The sequence below is a fragment of the Triticum aestivum genome, chromosome 5D, assembly GCF_018294505.1.
Source record: "Triticum aestivum cultivar Chinese Spring chromosome 5D, IWGSC CS RefSeq v2.1, whole genome shotgun sequence".
Lineage (NCBI taxonomy): Eukaryota > Viridiplantae > Streptophyta > Magnoliopsida > Poales > Poaceae > Triticum > Triticum aestivum.
In genome coordinates, this window is record NC_057808.1 from 432,760,332 (window position 1) to 432,778,551 (window position 18,220).

Below are 18,220 nucleotides of genomic sequence, written 5' to 3' on the forward strand. Positions count from 1 at the left end.
TTAGTAAACGTTGTTGTCCATATTTTTGTAGGAGTATAATTGAAATATAAGCCATGCCTGTATCAAAATGTTGTATTCGCTGAAATTATTTTATTAATAAGACACAAATATACGAATGTAAATTTTTATTATTATGATTATGATTTACAGACGTTTTACTTTTTTTTTAAATTACGTGTTCAAAATGGTCCACTGGCTGCAACCAGGGCTCATGCATTTTCTGTCTATAATACCTTAAGGCCGAGGGAGCTAGCTATGCATCAAATCCTATTTGGAGTAGTGGCCAGCACAACTCTCTCTTCATGGCAGGTGGGTAATTTATAGCAACTTGGGGGGTATTTATTATGACGTACGGGCAGAAGTATTAGCCCTTTTATTATTAGGTAAAGATTCTGGAGTCTTCTTTCGATCAATCGTGATATGAAAAACCAACAAGAAGGTGCCAAGTACTTTTCTACTTCTTTTAATGCTTGGTTATATTCACTCATACAAATTATGATATGACTAAAGCCTTACTTCTTAATACTAAATTTTAACTTCAAGTACATCGTGTCTTATTTCAGCACCTGATAATGAATCTTCACTTCTATTTAGGACACCGCTTAGATTATTTCCTATGGATAAAATCTCTTGTTTAATATAATCATTATTCTTACAAACTATAAGATTTCTCCCTTTCGATTCTTCTAACTTCTGTAGAACTAGATCAGTTTTATTTTTCAAACCTGAGTATTTTTCTGCTAACTTTTGATGTTCTCTTAGCAGACTTTCAAAATTTTGGTCTAAATTATCTTACCTTTTCACCCAGGATATATAAAAGTTATGGATGAGATCAACAATTAAATGTAGTTGGCTATGAGAAGTATGCCATGTATGTTCTTCAGAAGGATTTATTATGCACCATATGCTAATATTTTCTATATTAGAAATAACTCTACCTGAACTAACCTCTAAGTTCGAATACTTTAGTCTTTCAATGATTAAAACGCTGGCTGAGATACCAACACATATTAAAATTTTGAAGGACTTGTAAAATCAATGAAGGCGGAAACTGAAAGAAGAAATTCTAAATGAATGAAAAATTTGAAGAACTAAAGAAAGAATATGATCAAAATTATGATTTCAATATTTCTGAGGCAAACCATATGGACATTGCCGGACACTGTCGACCAATTGAATAAAAGAGCTAAGCATAATAATCAAATATAAATTGATATGAATATCAATTATTTGGGCGCGGAGGACTTATAACCAAATTTTGATAAAACATTATCAATACTTGGGCGAGGTAGACCCATACCAATTTTTTTAAATGAATATAATAAATAGACACAACATGAATATTTGTGCAAGAAGCAAACATGCAATATTCGTATCAGGAAAGATTAAGGAGAAGAGTTAAGCTAATCTCCTCAATCAAGACAAGACCCTTCATCCATCTTAAAATATTGAGCCATGCATGAGAGCTAAAATATTCAACCATGCATGGATGACTTATATTGTACTACGAGGCATACAAACGGTGCATGCAAGGCTTGGAATTAAATATCAAGGCAAGAACTGCAATGGAGACAAGAGCTTCCGTCTAAACAAAGATTGTCTGTCAAGACAAGGTTCTCAGTCTGGACAAAATCATCTATCAAGACAAGGATTCTAGCCTAGACAAAATCCTCTATCTGGACAAGGTCTTCAATCCGTGGTCTATGCAAAAGCTTTTAGGCTATAACATTTAGCAAAAAATGAATCTTAATGCTCAAAACAAAAACGCAGTCACGCATCGGAATCATGCATGGCCAGGTTATGCAAACAAAGATGCTTAATTGTGTAGACTAAAAGGCAGATAAAAATGGGGCTATTTCATCAGCTCACACGAAGGAATATGCATGACATTGAAGCCGTTCAAGGCATGTAGTAGTATACCATCCAGAGAAGAGAAGAATAAACTAGTGACCACGTGGTGTCCCTCGCGCACTATAAAAGGAGGACTGAGCGCTGCACAACACCAAACTACAGAGCATCGCAACACCCAAGCACCATAGCCCTCACACTCCTCAGTAGTCATAGTAGTAGCCTCTATCTCCACTTGTAATAAAGCCTTTGAGGCATTGTATCATTCCATGGTGGAGGTAGGCAGAAGGTAGCCTTCTTTTCTCTTTGTAATCCCTTCGGGGTCTCCCAAAAGGGAAAACCGTATGTAAATTATGTTACCGGTACGAAGTAGTTTCGTGTTTCACTTGATCTTTCTATTATGAATTTATGAGATGAGTTCTTACGCTAGGGATCCTATAGGAGAAAGCTCTGTCGATAGTTCTCTGTTTAGCCTGTGTGGTGTCTGTTGAGAACCTTGTAGCTGTAGAGAAGTGTTCCCTTCGGGTGTTAATAAGGGGCGTGCTACGCGTCCACCGGGTGATCTTTTTAAAAGATCGGTCGGGTTGCGAGCCGTCAGATCTGGCACATCGTGCGGCCAACCGATGCCACCACTATGGCAATAGAGGTCTTGTTGCAGATTTTTTTGCAACATAGGTCTTAGTCTGCAACACAGGCCGTGTTGTGGATTTTTTTGCAACGTAAGTGATGTTTCAGATTTTTTTTCCTGTTTTAAGTTTTTTTGCAACATAGATATTGTTGCGGAAGGAATTTTTTGCAACATAAAAGTCGTCGGCGTTGCCGGCAGCACCTCAAGCTTGTTATTCAGAGGCGAGGGCTGCTGCAGCACCTCGAGCTTGGCTCGAGCAGCAGCTCATGGGAGCGCAGCAGCAACACCAATCAAATGGTTGTGCAGTAGCAGCCGCCCGCCCTCGATGTGGGATGGTGAGGAGACGGGAGAGGAGCAAGGGGTAGAGGATTGGGATGGGGGAGCTCTCCACGTAGGAGTCATGGGGAAGAGAGACCTTGGACCGGGAAGATGGCTGGCGAGGAGGAGAGTGCTGCACGGGACGTGTGAGGAAGAAGAATGGGCGAGAAATACACCTGTGGAGGAATCGGTGAAGAGATAAGATTCGATTGTTGCGTGCGTGTGATGAGACACGTGGCTTCCATGGGACGCGACGGATGAATTGGCATGATCCGCCGGCTGAAACGAAGTGTTTCCCATTATATAATGGCTATAATATCAATATGTAACTGTGCAAGTAAGTAAAAATGTTTCTCCCTTGTGGGAAGAATGTTGTAATACTGATTCATGTACAAGTTGGTTCACAACCACTTTTATTTGGTGCTACTGCTATGTGTTTTGTGGAGCCAACTATTTGCACAAAAGGATGTCCGATATCTAGTGAAAAATCAGCCAAAAACTATTCGAGTTGTCGAGCAAGAAGAAGCGCTAGTCCCTCTCCCACCATCCTCGATCTCTCTCAGCATCCCGTCTCTATCCTCGTCGCTCCATTGCCACTCCGGCCGTGGCGCCACCGTCTCCCAATCCCAGAGCCCCTTGTTCGGTACATGACCATGCCTGAGAAGCACGACGTCTCGCAGCGCTGTGCACACGCGCGTGAGGAACCTCACGAAGTGCACCTGCCTCGGCGTCCCCTCGAAGCCACCTACCACCACCTCTCCTAGCCGGGAGTGCTTGAACTTCAGCGACGGCGCCCACCGGATCAGCTTACCGGTCACGACCCCGGTGCCAGAGTCATCGCCATCGATGTGAATGTGCATCATCTCGAGGAAAGGCGCGGCCTCGAGGATGTAGCGCGTCCACGTGATGTCCCACGATGATGGCATGTCCGCCACGAGCAACCTCTTCAGCTTGCCCAATGGCGGCATGTCGCCGAGAGACCGTAAGATCCACATGTCTGGCCCGGTGAACCGGAGGACGAGGTCCTCTAAGCTCGTGAGGCCGCTCAAGAATCTGCTGAGAGGGTGCATTTTCCGTACGCCATGCAACACGAACTCCGGAGTTATGGCGTCAGCGTCCTCGTCGTGGCTGAGGCTGAGGCGCGCCAAGCGCGGCACCGAGCCGAACTTGAGCTCGAGGGGAGCGCCCATACATGCCAGCCTCTCAAGCCTCGGCAAGGCGCGCAGATCGATCACTCTGAGCGTGAGGCTGGTGAGCTCGAGGAACAGCTCTGTGATCCGCGAGCCGGGCGCGTCTATGGTGAAGGACCTCCCGTCGCACTCACAACCACATGACCTTAGGTGCAGCACCTCCAGCGCTGGGCATGCCCGGATGACAGACTGGTATATGCGGCCGCGCGTGGACCTCGGCATGTCTTGCAAGACGAGCATGGTGAGCGCGCTGAACGCGTGTGCCGGAGCTGGCGACGGGTTTGCGTCCAATCTGAAGACGTGCGGGGTGCAGTTTGTGAGCTTTAGCCTCTTCAGCTTCACGCCGCCGCCGCAGTTGGGTAAATGGATGTCCAAGTAACGGTGGGGGAAGCTGTAGCTCGGGGCGCGGTGACGTCCATCGGAGTTGAGGACGACGATCTCAAGGTCTTCTACTCCCCGGCGGCCAACGGCCGTGGCAATGAGGCGATTCAAGGTTCCACGGTTGTGGGTGGGGAAAATCTCAAGGCTCACCCTGTGCACGTGCCGGCAAGGCTCGGCGCCGTCGTCTGTGTCCAGGAAGCCGCCGAGTGAGTCGGCCAACGAGCGCATGGCGCGGCGCTCGTATCGGCCTAGGACGAGGTCGACCTTCTTGAGTTCAATATAGGCGCGGCGGTTCAGGGCGCGGATATGGCGCCGGAAGTACCGACGGTAGCGCTCCGGGAGGGCGTTGCGGACCTTAAACTCGAGCGCAGGGAGCTCGCGTAGGAGGAGGGCCCAACGCTTGGAGAGCGCGGCCGTGCCGAGCGCAGAGCGGGTGTCGAGGCGGCGGATCACGAGGCGGAGCACGTCGTCGGGGAGTGCGTCGAGGCGGTCCTCCTCGCCGGCGGACGAGCAGAGCGCGGGCGGCCGGTCATGCGCGAACAGGGGCGCGTCCAGTTCCATGTCGATCCGGCGAGACTGGTCGCCTCGTGAACTCATGGCGCTCGATCGATCGGTGCAACTATGGCAACCTGAGATCGAACAGGCTACACTGAGATTATAATCATTATATGGAGGCATATACATACACACACACACACATATATATATATATATGGAAAGGAACTCGATGAAAAAGAGGACGGGGCCGAGTTCGTGTAGGGTTATATATGGAAAGGAACTCGATGAAAAAGAGGACGGGGCCGAGTTCGTGTGGGGTTCGGTTTCTCGAACCAAACATGGCCCACGTGCATAGGTCATCTTAGCTCGGCAGTAAAAAAAAATTTGAATCTTGTAAAGCTTTATTATTGCGTCACAATATTGGTAGGGACGAATACAAAATCTCTGGGCTGGCCTAATCAAATATGGCGGTCAAACCATACAGATAAAGCATACTTTGCGAATTATGAGCCTCCACATTCAAGGTCCTATACTCATGACTAAAGATACATGAAGAAAAACTACTAGCTCTAGCTTTAATCTCTTGAATTATGGCACCAAAAGTTGCACAACTCCCTTGCTTGATCGCATCAATGGCCACCTTGCAGTCTGACGCGATGGACATATTGTTTATAGAGAGATCTTCAGCAAGAGCAAGAGCCTCTCTAATTGCCAATGTCTCCAAAATCTGAGGATCAAAAATGTTGCTGAAGACAAGTGCCGAAGCTCCCAATAATCCTCCTGTTTCACCTCTGCATATGGCCCCAACAACGCCAAACCTCCCTGTCCTAGATACGGTTGCGTCCACATTGGTTTTCATGTGCTCGGGGGTGGCAAAATCCACGCCCTTGTCCTTTTTGTCGACAACACAAGTGGCATGTCCTCCTTTTTCTGCAAAAACTCAATACCCGTCAGGTATGACTTGATGAACTTGTCAATTCCAAAAGGAGTTTGATAAATGTCCTCATGTATCGTCTTCCGACGCGCACTCCAAATGGCCCATAGTGTTACAGTCATCAAAAGGAATTGATCCGGTGGGAGGGACTCACTCATTGAAAAGAGCCAAAGCTTAGCATATGTCTGCGTGGTCATGGTCATGTGCTCGACCAGCTCCGCGTTCGACAATGCCCAAACACAGCGAGAGGCGCTGCATTCCAGCAGGGCATGGCGCCAATTTTCGAGCGCGCCACACAGGGGGCATAGGCAGGTCGTTGACATGTTACGATGGAGGAGAACATCCCCCGTTGGGAGCGAATGTTGGGCCAAACGCCATGCAAAAAACCTCAGCTTGGGTGGTACTGTGATCTTCCAAAGTGATAGCCACCCCTTGGATTCAGCTTCTAAATTTGATGGGTCCTCTCTTTCTTCCAGCCAAGCCTCACGACTGATCTTGGTTTTGAGGACCATTCTATATGCTGATCGGACGGAGAAGCGGCCCTTAGGATCCTCATGCCAAGCCCAGAAATCATCAACCTGCCGCGAGCAAAGTATGATTTGTAAAATTGCCTCCACATCAACAGGAAGGAATACCTGTCGGATTATTTCCTCTCGCCATGAAGCCATGGAGTGATCAATTAATTCGGAGACCATCTGTGGGGGATTGGTAACTAGGGACGGAAGAGGTTTCATCACCCCGTTCCTCGGTATCCAACTATGTGACCAAATGCTCGTTGCTTTCCACCCAAGATGGCGCGCCATACCTGGGAGGGATGCGACCCCAACTCTGCCTCCAGAATAGAGCAATTAGGAAAATATGCAGCTTTAAGGATTCTGGCACTCAACGATGATGGCTCGTTCATGATTCACCGGACCTGTCGTGACAGTAGGGCCAGGTTGAAGATCTCTATATCCCGGAATCCGAGGCCTCCCAAATTCCTGGGTCTTGTCATCAAGTCCCATGCTACCCAGCAGGGTTTGCGTTTACCTCTCTTACTTCCCCACCAAAACTGTCGTATGATTGAAGTCACAGTCTCACAAAGGCCTCTAGGCAGTCTGAAGCAAGACATAGAAAACACTGGAATAGCTTGGGCCACTGATTTAATAAGCACCTCCTTTCCTGCCGCTGACAAAAGCTTTTCCATCCAACCTTTTACCTTCTCCCAAAGTCTATCGCACAGGTACTTGAAAGTACAATTCCTTGACTGCCCAACATTTGTAGGCATGCCCAGATACTTGTCACTCAGAGATTCATTTTGAACATTAAGAATGTTTTTCATCTCCTGTCTAAGGCTCTCAGGACACCCTCTACTGAAAAAGATAGAAGATTTATCATGGTTGACTCGCTGTCCTAAAGCTAAACAATATTTATCCAGTAGATTTGAAACCTCATTTGCCCCCTGAGTACTAGTCTTAAAAAGCAGCAGGCTGTCATGTGCAAACAAAATGTGATTCACTGCCGGAGCCGTGGGGGCCACCTTTATTCCACCAAGCACTGATGACTGAGAATTGTGTTTTAGGAGGCACGAAAGGCCCTCTGCTGCAATCAAGAAAAGGTAAGGAGAAATAGGATCTCCGTGCCGAATACCTCTTGGTGGATTAAAACTCTCCAACTTTTCACCATTAAACATGACTGAGAAGGATACTGAAGTGATCATGCTCATTACCGTATCAATCCACTGAGTCGCAAAACCAAGTTTTCCAATAATGGCCTTGAGGTAAGGTCACTCTAGCATGTCATAGGACTTCATCATATCCAACTTGAGTGCACAAAAACTGTTAGATTTTGAATTATTCCTCTTCATAAAATGTAAGGATTCATAAGCACATATGATGTTATCAGCAATTAACCTTTCCGGGACAAACGCCGACTGTTCATCCAATATAATATCTGGTATAGTATCAACTTTAACCTGTTGGCTACCACCTTTGAAGCAATCTTATAAAGCACATTGTAAAGACTAATTGGCCTGAATTGGGTTAAGAGAGTGGGGTTCGTTACCTTGGGTATTAATACCAGAGTAGCGAAAATCCATCTCTGCACCCGAGCTCATCTGCACCCGCACTGACGAAAAAAATCAAAACAAATACTAGAAAAATTCAAAAAATTCCAATTTTTTTTGTGGTAGAAAATTTGTTGCGTGAGACCCGCTCCAAATTTCAAGTCATTTGGTTATATGAGCAGCTCCCAGCAAAAAATACAAATTGGGGGTCTGTAAAAATGTTTACCGTTCATGTACTGTTTTGACCCGATTTATCTTTTTTGCTGAGAGCTGCTCAGACGTCCAAATGACTTGAAATTTGGAGCGGGTCTCATGCATCAGATTTTCTACCACACAAAAAAATTGGAATTTTTTGAATTTGTTTTGTATTTTTTATGATTTTTTTCTAACCGGGTGCAGATGAGCCTGGGCACCGAAACGCCCTACTCCCAGAGTAGTGTCATTTATACATGCCGCACTCTCTTCACCTTTTACTATCCGGAGAACCGCTTTGGTTACCTCCTCCCCACATATGTCCCAATGACGCTGGTAAAAGTGTGCAGGAAAGCCATCTGGACCTGGAGCCTTCGTGGGGAACATCTGAAATAGTGCATGCTTGACCTTGTCGGCAGTGTAAGGGGCGCATAGGGCAATATTCATCTCATGGGTAACTTTCTGTGGCACATGTTGAAGGACATCATCAACCCCCCGCACTCCCTCTGAAGAATACATATTGCGGTAGAAGTCTGTTACCATCTGTTTCAGCTCCGCCGGATCATCTGTGTGTATACCCATAGCATTAGAGAGCGCCCTAATCATGTTTTTCTTCCTCCTCATATTAGCTCTCATGTGAAAAAACTTTGTGTTTCTGTCACCCGCAGCCAACCATGATCCTTGATCTTTGTCTCCACATGATTTCCTCCCTATGGTAAAGCTCGACGAGTCGTTCGTTTAATTTCAGCTCATTATGATTCAGAGAGGTCTGAGTGGGAGCATTACGAGCCTTTCTAGATCGGACTTAGCTTTCTTGATTTCCTTCCTAGCACTCCCAAACGTGTTAGTATTCAATGCCACGAGATTCTTGGAAAAGGCAGCAAGCTTACTGCGCAACCCCTCAACTCCTAGCTCGCCCGGGGTCTCACTCCAACCAGCATTGATAGTGTCCTGCCATGATTTGTGTGCCTCTCACATGACCTCGTAGCGGAAGCATGGTTTTGGCCAAGGCACACTATCTTCGAACTATAACAATATCGACCCATGATCAGATGATGCGGATGTGATATGAGTCACGCTCGCCGTTGGGAACCTGCAACCCATTCAGACGTTGCCAGCGCGCGGTCCAGTCTAACACGGGTGTAGGAGCCCCCCCCCCCCCCGCGCGACTTTCTTCTCAAACGTCGAGAACCTGCCCTGACAGCCTAGGTCCATCAACATGCAAACGTCAACTGTGTCTCTAAAACCATGGATCTGGGCATTGCTTTGGTTCACAACCCCCTCGTGTTCATCCGGACGTAAAACTTTGTTAAAATCCCCCATGCACATCCCAGGAAGGGAGTTGTAAGTGGCCAACCCTTTCGTAAGATCCCATGTTTGATGTCTTAGGTGAGTTTGGGCCTCCCCATACAGACATGTTAATCTCCACGTGTCTCTTTGGTTCTCATCAATCTTCGCATCAATACGATAGACAGAGTCACCCAAGATCTCAACCTTAATATTATTATTCCAAAAAATTCCAATTCCACCACTTCTACCTTGACTATCAATAGCATAAGGATTATCATAACCCAAAGTACCAGCTAGAGATTCTACATGTGCTCCTTTAATTTGTGTTTCAATGATACACAGCATGGTAGGGGCAAACTTCCTCGTGAATTCGCGAAGCTCTCGAATTGCCGTAGGTTTGCCCGCACCACGGCAGTTCCAACATAGAGCACTCATTGGGCCCGGCGGCGCTCCTCGAAGGAGCCCGCCAAATTTTTCACAGCACCATTCACTCCATCATTTCCATCCCTGTTTACCCTAGACCTCTTCGGGTCTCTCTGTGGAGGGGGGCTTGCAAGTGTACTACCCGCCGGCACAATGGCCACCTGAAGTTCACTAGGGTTTACATTCTGCGCCGTCACAGGTGATAGCTGGTTCTTATCCTTCTCCTGGCTATCCAATATTTTCCTGCTTAGTTCTTCCATGTCAACATCTTTGCCATGAGCAGTCTGGTCCACAGAGTGTACTTTTCCTCCCTCACCAAAAACCTGGTAGCCATGATCCTTATTCTCATCAAACCGTCCACCAGGGCGGCCTCCATCCGAGTGCGCACCCGAACGGCCTGCGACACGGCCACCCCGTCTTCCACCTCGACGGACACGGCCCTCTCCAGCACCTCGTCCATTGCACAAAAACCAATCAGCCCTGAGGTCCTTAAAGACCAATGCCGATGGAGGATGAACTCCGTTCCCATGCTCCTTGAATAAGTGGCCAAGCATACCACAAACCGCACACCAATCCGGCAACCTTTCATATTTTACTCTATAGATCTGCCTTTCACCACCTCTTAACATGGACACCGCGTTCTTCAATGGCTTAAAGACATTGATTCGCACCCAAACGCGATAGAAATTTCCAGTGAAGTCATGTGACATTGATTCTGCAAAAAACACCTCCCCAACCTTGGCTGCGAGCTGTGGCACTAGATGAGCGTATAAATCTAGAACATAATGGATTTGGATCCATATATCGATCGTCTCAAGCTTGATCGTGGATGGTTTTGTAATCCCGACATACGGTGCTAGTATCACCGCATCTCCTCTAAAGTTCCATGGTCCATCCTGCATGACCCTCTCCCAGTCCCCCAAGCAAGAGAATTGAACAGAATAGAGGTTATCCTCAAGAGGCCTGAACTTCGCCTGTTGCGCTATGTCCCATGCCGCACGCATGTTTCTGAAAAACCAAGTCTGACTATAGGTCTTGCTAGTGTTGACCTGAGCCAGCGTGATCCATCTTGATTCCAATGGCGACGCTTCTTTCTCATCAAAGACCACATCATCCAAGTCCTCTTCATTCAGCCCAAGTTCCTGCATCATGTGTTCCACCTCGCGGGCCCCCGATGAGCCTGAGGCTCCACCAGACGTCATGTAGATCTCTTACCCGATGCGCTAAACAGATCAGGTGATTCGGGGGAACCCTAGACTCCGCCGCGACCCGAGGACAAAACTGTTGGGGAACGTAGTAATTTCAAAAAATATCCTACGCACACACAGGATCATGGTGATGCATAGCAATGAGAGGGGAGAGTGTGTCCACGTACCCTCATAGACTGAAAGCGGAAGCATTAGCACAACGCGGTTGATGTAGTCGTACGTCTTCACGATCCGACCGATCAAGTACCGAACACACGACACCTCCGAGTTCTGCACACGTTCAACTCGATGACGTCCCTCGAACTCCGATCCAGCCGAGCTTTGAGGGAGAGTTCCGTCAGCACGACGGCGTGGTGACGATGATGATGTTCTACCGACGCAGGGCTTCGCCTAAGCACCGCTACGATATTATCGAGGTGCACTATGGTGGAGAGGGGCACCGCACACGGCTAAAAGATCCAAGAGATCAATTGTTCTGTCTACGGGGTGCCCCTCTCCTCCGTATATAAAGGGGGGAGGAGGATAGGGCCGGCCAAGGGGAGTGGCGCGCCCAAGGGGGGCAATCCTACTCCAAGTAGGTTTGGCCCCCACCCCTTTCCTATTCCAAGTAGGAAAAGGGGGAAGGAGGAGGTGGAGAGAAGGAAGGAGAAGGGGGGCCGCCGCCCCCTTCCCTTTCCCAATTCGGATTGGGGCAAGTGGGCCGCGCGCCACCTCCTGGCCTCCCTCTCCCCTTTCCACTAAGTCCCATAAGGCCCAATAGCTTCCCCGGGGGGGGGGGGGTGGTTCCGGTAACCCCCGGTACTCCGATAAATGTCCGAAACCTTCCGGAACCATTCCGGTGTCCAAACATAGTCGTCCAATATATCAATCTTTACGTCTCGACCATTTCGAGACTCCTCGTCATGTCCGTGATCACATCCGGGACTCCGAACTACCTTCGGTACATCAAAACACATAAACTCATAATATAACAGTCATTGAACTTTAAGCGTGCGGACCCTACGGGTTCGAGAACTATGTAGACATGACCGAGACACGTCTCCGGTCAATAACCAATAGCGGAATCTGGATGCTCATATTGGCTCCTACATATTCTATGAAGATCTTTATCGGTCAAACCGCATAAGAACATACGTTGTTCCCTTTGTCATCGGTATGTTACTTGCCAGAGATTCGATCGTCGGTATCTCAATACCTAGTTCAATCTCGTTACCGGCAAGTCTCTTTACTCGTTCCGTAATACATCATCTCGCAACTAACTCGTTAGTCACAATGCTTGCAAGGCTTATAGTGATGTGCATTACCGAGAGGGCCCAGAGATACCTCTCCGACAATCGGAGTGACCAATCCTAATCTCGAAATACGCCAACCCAACAAGTACCTTCGGAGACAGCTGTAGAGCACCTTTATAATCACCCAGTTACGTTGTGACGTTTGGTAGCACACAAAGTGTTCCTCCAGTAAACGGGAGTTGCATAATCTCATAGTCATAGGAACATGTATAAGTCATGAAGAAAGCAATAGCAGAATACTAAACGATCAAGTGCTAAGCTAACGGAATGGGTCAAGTCAATCACATCATTCTCCTAATGATGTGACCCCGTTAATCAAATGACAACTCATGTCCATGGCTAGGAAACATAACCATCTTTGATTAACGAGCTAGTCAAGTAGAGGCATACTAGTGACACCCTGTTTGTCTATGTATTCACACAAGTATTATGTTTCCGGTTAATACAATTCTAGCATGAATAATAAACATTTATCATGATATAAGGAAATAAATAATAACTTTATTATTGCCTCTAGGGCATATTTCCTTCAGTCTCCCACTTGCACTAGAGTCAATAATCTAGATTACACAGTAATGATTCTAACACCCATGGAGCCTTGGTGTTGATCATGTTTTGCTCATGGAAGAGGCTTAGGCAACGGGTCTGCAACATTCAGATCCGTATGTATCTTGCAAATTTCTATGTCTCCACCTGGACTTGATCCCGGATGGTGTTGAAGCGTCTCTTGATGTGCTTGGTTCTCTTGTGAAATCTGGATTCCTTTGCCAAGGCAATTGCACCAGTATTGTCACAAAATATTTTCATTGGACCCGATGCACTAGGTATGACACCTAGATCAGATATTAACTCCTTCATCCAGACTCCTTCATTTGCTGCTTCCGAAGCAGCTATGTACTCCGCTTACGTAGATCCCGCCACAATGATTTGTTTAGAACTGCACCAACTGACAGCTCCACCGTTCAATGTAAATACGTATCCGGTTTGCGATTTAGAATCGTCTGGATCAGTGTCAAAGCTTGCATTGATGTAACCTTTTACGACTAGCTCATTGTCACCTCCATAAACGAGAAACATATCCTTAGTCCTTTTCAGGTATTTCAGGATGTTCTTGACCGCTGTCCAGTGATCCACTCCTGGATTACTTTGGTACCTCCCTGCTAAACTTATAGCAAGGCACACATCAGGTCTGGTACACAACATTGCATACATGATAGAGCCTATGGCTGAAGCATAGGGAACATCTTTCATTTTTCTCTCTATCTTCTACAGTGGTCGGGCATTGAGTCTGACTCAATTTCACACCTTGTAACACATGCAAGAACCCTTTCTTTGCTTGATCCATTTTGAACTTCTTCAAAACTTTGTCAAGGTATGTGCTTTGTGAAAGTCCAATTAAGCATCTTGATCTATCTCTATAGATCTTGATGCCCAATATATAAGCAGCTTCACCGAGGTCCTTCATTGAAAAACTCTTATTCAAATATCCTTTTATGCTATCCAGAAATTCTATATCATTTCCAATCACCAATATGTCATCCTCATATAATATTAGAAATGCTACAGAGCTCCCACCCACTTTCTTGTAAATATAGGCTTCTCCAAAAGTCTGTATAAAACCATATGCTTTGATCACACTATCAAAACATTTATTCCAACTCCGAGAGGCTTGCACCAGTCCATAAATGGATCGCTGGAGCTTGCACACTTTGTTAGCTCCCTTTGGATCGACAAAATCTTCCGGTTGCATCATATACAACTCTTCTTCCAGAAATCCATTCAGGAATGCAGTTTTGACATCCATTTGCCAAATTTCATAATCATAAAATGCGGCAATTGCTAACATGATTCGGACAGACTTAAGCATCGCTACGGGTGAGAAAGTCTCATCGTAGTCAATCCCTTGAACTTGTCGAAAACCTTTTGCAACAAGTCGAGCTTTGTAGACAGTAACATTACCGTCAGCGTCAGTCTTCTTCTTGAAGATCCATTTATTCTTAATGGCTTGCCGATCATTGGGCAAGTCAACCAAAGTCCACACTTTGTTCTCATACATGGATCCCATCTCAGATTTCATGGCCTCAAGCCATTTCGCGGAATCTGGGCTCACCATCGCTTCTTCATAGTTCGTAGGTTCGTCATGGTCTAGCAACATAACCTCCAGAACAGGATTACCGTACCACTCTGGTGCGGATCTCACTCTGGTTGACCTACGAGGTTTGGTAGTAACTTGATCTGAAGCTTCATGATCAATATCATTAACTTCCTCACAAATTGGTGTAGGTGTTACAGGAACCGGTTTCTGTGATGAACTACTTTCCAACAAGGGAGCAGGTACAGATACCTCATCAAGTTCCACTTTCCTCCCACTCACTTCTTTTGAGAGAAACTCCTTCTCTAGAAAGGATCAAATTTAGCAACAAAAGTCTTGCCTTCAGATCTGTGATAGAAGATGTACCCAACAATTTCCTTTGGGTATCCTATGAAGACACATTTCTCCGATTTGGGTTCGAGCTTATCAGGTTGAAGCTTTTTCACATAAGCATCGTAGCCCCAAACTTTAAGAAACGACAACTTTGGTTTTTTTGCCAAACCACAGTTCATAAGGCGCCGTCTCAACGGATTTTGATGGTGCCCTATTTAACGTGAATGCAGCCGTCTCTAAGGCATAACCCCAAAATGATAGCGGTAAATCAGTAAGAGACATCATAGATCGTACCATATCTAGTAAAGTACGATTACGACGTTCGGACACACCATTACGCTTGGTGTTCCGGGTGGCGTGAGTTGCGAAACTATTCCGCATTGTTTCAAATGTAGACCAAACTCGTAACTCAAATATTCTCCTCCACGATCAGATCGTAGAAACATTATTTTCTTGTTACGGTGATTTTCCACTTCACTCTGAAATTCTTTGAACTTTTCAAATGTTTCAGACTTATGTTTCATTAAGTAGATATACCCATATCTGCTTAAATCATCTGTGAAGGTGAGAAAATAACGATATCCGCCGCGAGCCTCAACATTCATCGGACCACATACATCTGTATGTATGATTTCCAACAAATCTCTTGCTCGCTCCATAGTTCCGGAGAATGGCGTTTTAGTCATCTTGCCCATGAGGCACGGTTCGCAAGTACCAAGTCATTCATAATCAAGTGGTTCCAAAAGTCCATCAGTATGGAGTTTCTTCATGCGCTTTACACCAATATGACCTAAACGGCAGTGCCACAAATAAGTTGCACTATCATTATCAACTCTGCATCTTTTGGCTTCAATATTATGAATATGTGTATCACTACTATCGAGATTCAACAAAAATAGACCACTCTTCAAGGGTGCATGACCATAAAAGATATTACTCATATAAATAGAACAACCATTATTCTCTGATTTAAATGAATAACTGTCTCGCATCAAACAAGATTCAGATATAATGTTCATGCTCAACGCTGGCACCAAATAACAATTATTCAGGTCTAAAACTAATCCCGAAGGTAGATGTAGAGGTAGCGTGCTGACCGCGATCACATCGACTTTGGAACCATTTCCCACGCGCATCGTCACCTCGTCCTTAGCCAATCTTCGCTTAATCCGTAGTTCCCGTTTCGAGTTGCAAATATTAGCAACAGAACCAGTATCAAATACCCAGGTGCTACTGTGAGCATTAGTAAGGTACACATAAATAACATGTATCATATACCTTTGTTCACCTTGCCATCCTTCTTATCCGCCAAATACTTGGGGCAGTTCCGCTTCCAGTGACCAGTCTGTTTGCAGTAGAAGCACTCAGTCTCAGGCTTAGGTCCAGACTTGGGTTTCTTCTCCTGAGCAGCAACTTGCTTGCTGTTCTTCTTGAAGTTCCCCTTCTTCTTCCCTTTGCCTTTTTTCATGAAACTGGTGGTCTTGTTGACCATCAACACTTGATGCTCCTTTTTGATTTCTACCTCCGCAGCCTTTAGCATTGCGAAGAGCTCGAGAATTGTCTTATCCATCCCTTGCATGTTATAGTTCATCACGAAGCTCTTGTAGCTTGGTGGCAGTGATTGAAGAATTCTGTCAATGACGCTATCATCCGGAAGATTAACTCCCAGTTGAATCAAGTGATTGTTATACCTAGACATTCTGAGTATATGCTCATCGACAGAACTATTCTCCTCCATCTTGCAGCTGTAGAACTTATTGGAGACTTCATATCTCTCAATCCGGGCATTTGCTTGAAATATTAACTTCAACTCCTGGAACATCTCATATGCTCCATGACGTTCAAAACGTCGTTGAAGTCCCGGTTCTAAGCCGTAAAGCATGGCACACTGAACTTCGAGTAGTCATCAGCTTTGCTCTGCCAGACGTTCATAACATCTGATGTTGCTCCTGTAGCAGGTCTGGCACCTAGCGGTGCTTCCAGGACGTAATTCTTCTGTGCAGCAATGAGGATAATCCTCAAGTTACGGACCCAGACCGTGTAATTGCTACCATCATCTTTCAACTTTGCTTTCTCAAGGAACGCATTAAAATTCAACGGAACAACAACACGGGCCATCTATCTACAATCAACATAGACAAGCAAAATACTATTCAGGTACTAAGTTCATGATAAATTTAAGTTCAATTAATCATATTACTTAAGAACTCCCATTGAGATAGACATCCCTCTAATCATCTAAGTGATCACGTGATCCAAATCAACTAAACCATGTCCGATCATCATGTGAGATGGAGTAGTTTCAATGGTGAACATCACTATGTTGATCATATCTACTATATGATTCACGCTCGACCTTTCGGTCTCAGTGTTCCGAGGCCATATCTGCATATGCTAGGCTCGTCAAGTTTAACCTGAGTATTCCGCGTGTGCAACTATTTTGCACCCGTTGTATTTGAACGTAGAGCCTATCACACCCGATTATCACGTGGTGTCTCAGCACGAAGAACTTTCGCAACGGTGCATACTCAGGGAGAACACTTTTATCTTGAAATTTAGTGTGAGATCATCTTATAATGCTACCGTCAATCAAAGCAAGATAAGATGCATAAAAGATAAACATCACATGCAATCAATATAAGTGATATGATATGGCCATCATCATCCTGTGCTTGTGATCTCCATCTCCGAAGCACCGTCATGATCACCATCGTCACCGGCGCGACATCTTGATCTCCATCGTAGCATCGTTGTCGTCTCGCCAATTTATGCTTCTACGACTATCGCTACCGCTTAGTGATAAAGTAAACCATTACATGGCGATTGCATTGCATAGAATAAAGCGACAACCATATGGCTCCTGCCAGTTGCCGATAACTCGGTTACAAAACATGATCATCTCATACAATAAAATTTAGCATCATGCCCTGACCATATCACATCACAACATGCCCTGCAAAAACAAGTTAGACGTCCTCTACTTTGTCATTGCAAGTTTTACGTGGCTGCTACGGGCTGAGCAAGAACCGTTCTTACCTACGCATCAAAACCACAACGATAGTTCGTCAAGTTAGTGTTGTTTTAACCTTCTCAAGGACCGGGCGTAGCCACACTCGGTTCAACTAAAGTTGGAGAAACTGACACCCGCCAACCACCTGTGTGCAAAGCACGTCGATAGAACCAGTCTCGCGTAAGCGTACGCGTAATGTCGGTTCGGGCCGATTCATCCAACAATACCGCCGAACCAAAGTATGACATGCTGGTAAGCAGTATGACTTGTATCGCCCACAACTCACTTGTGTTCTACTCGTGCATATAACATCCACGCATAAAACCTGGCTCGGATGCCACTGTTGGGGAACGTAGTAATTTCAAAAAATTTCCTACGCACACACAGGATCATGGTGATGCATAGCAACGAGAGGGGAGAGTGTGTCCACGTACCCTCGTAGACCGAAAGCGGAAGTGTTAGCACAACGCAGTTGATGTAGTCGTACGTCTTCACGATCCGACTGATCAAGTACCGAACGCACGGCACCTCCGAGTTCT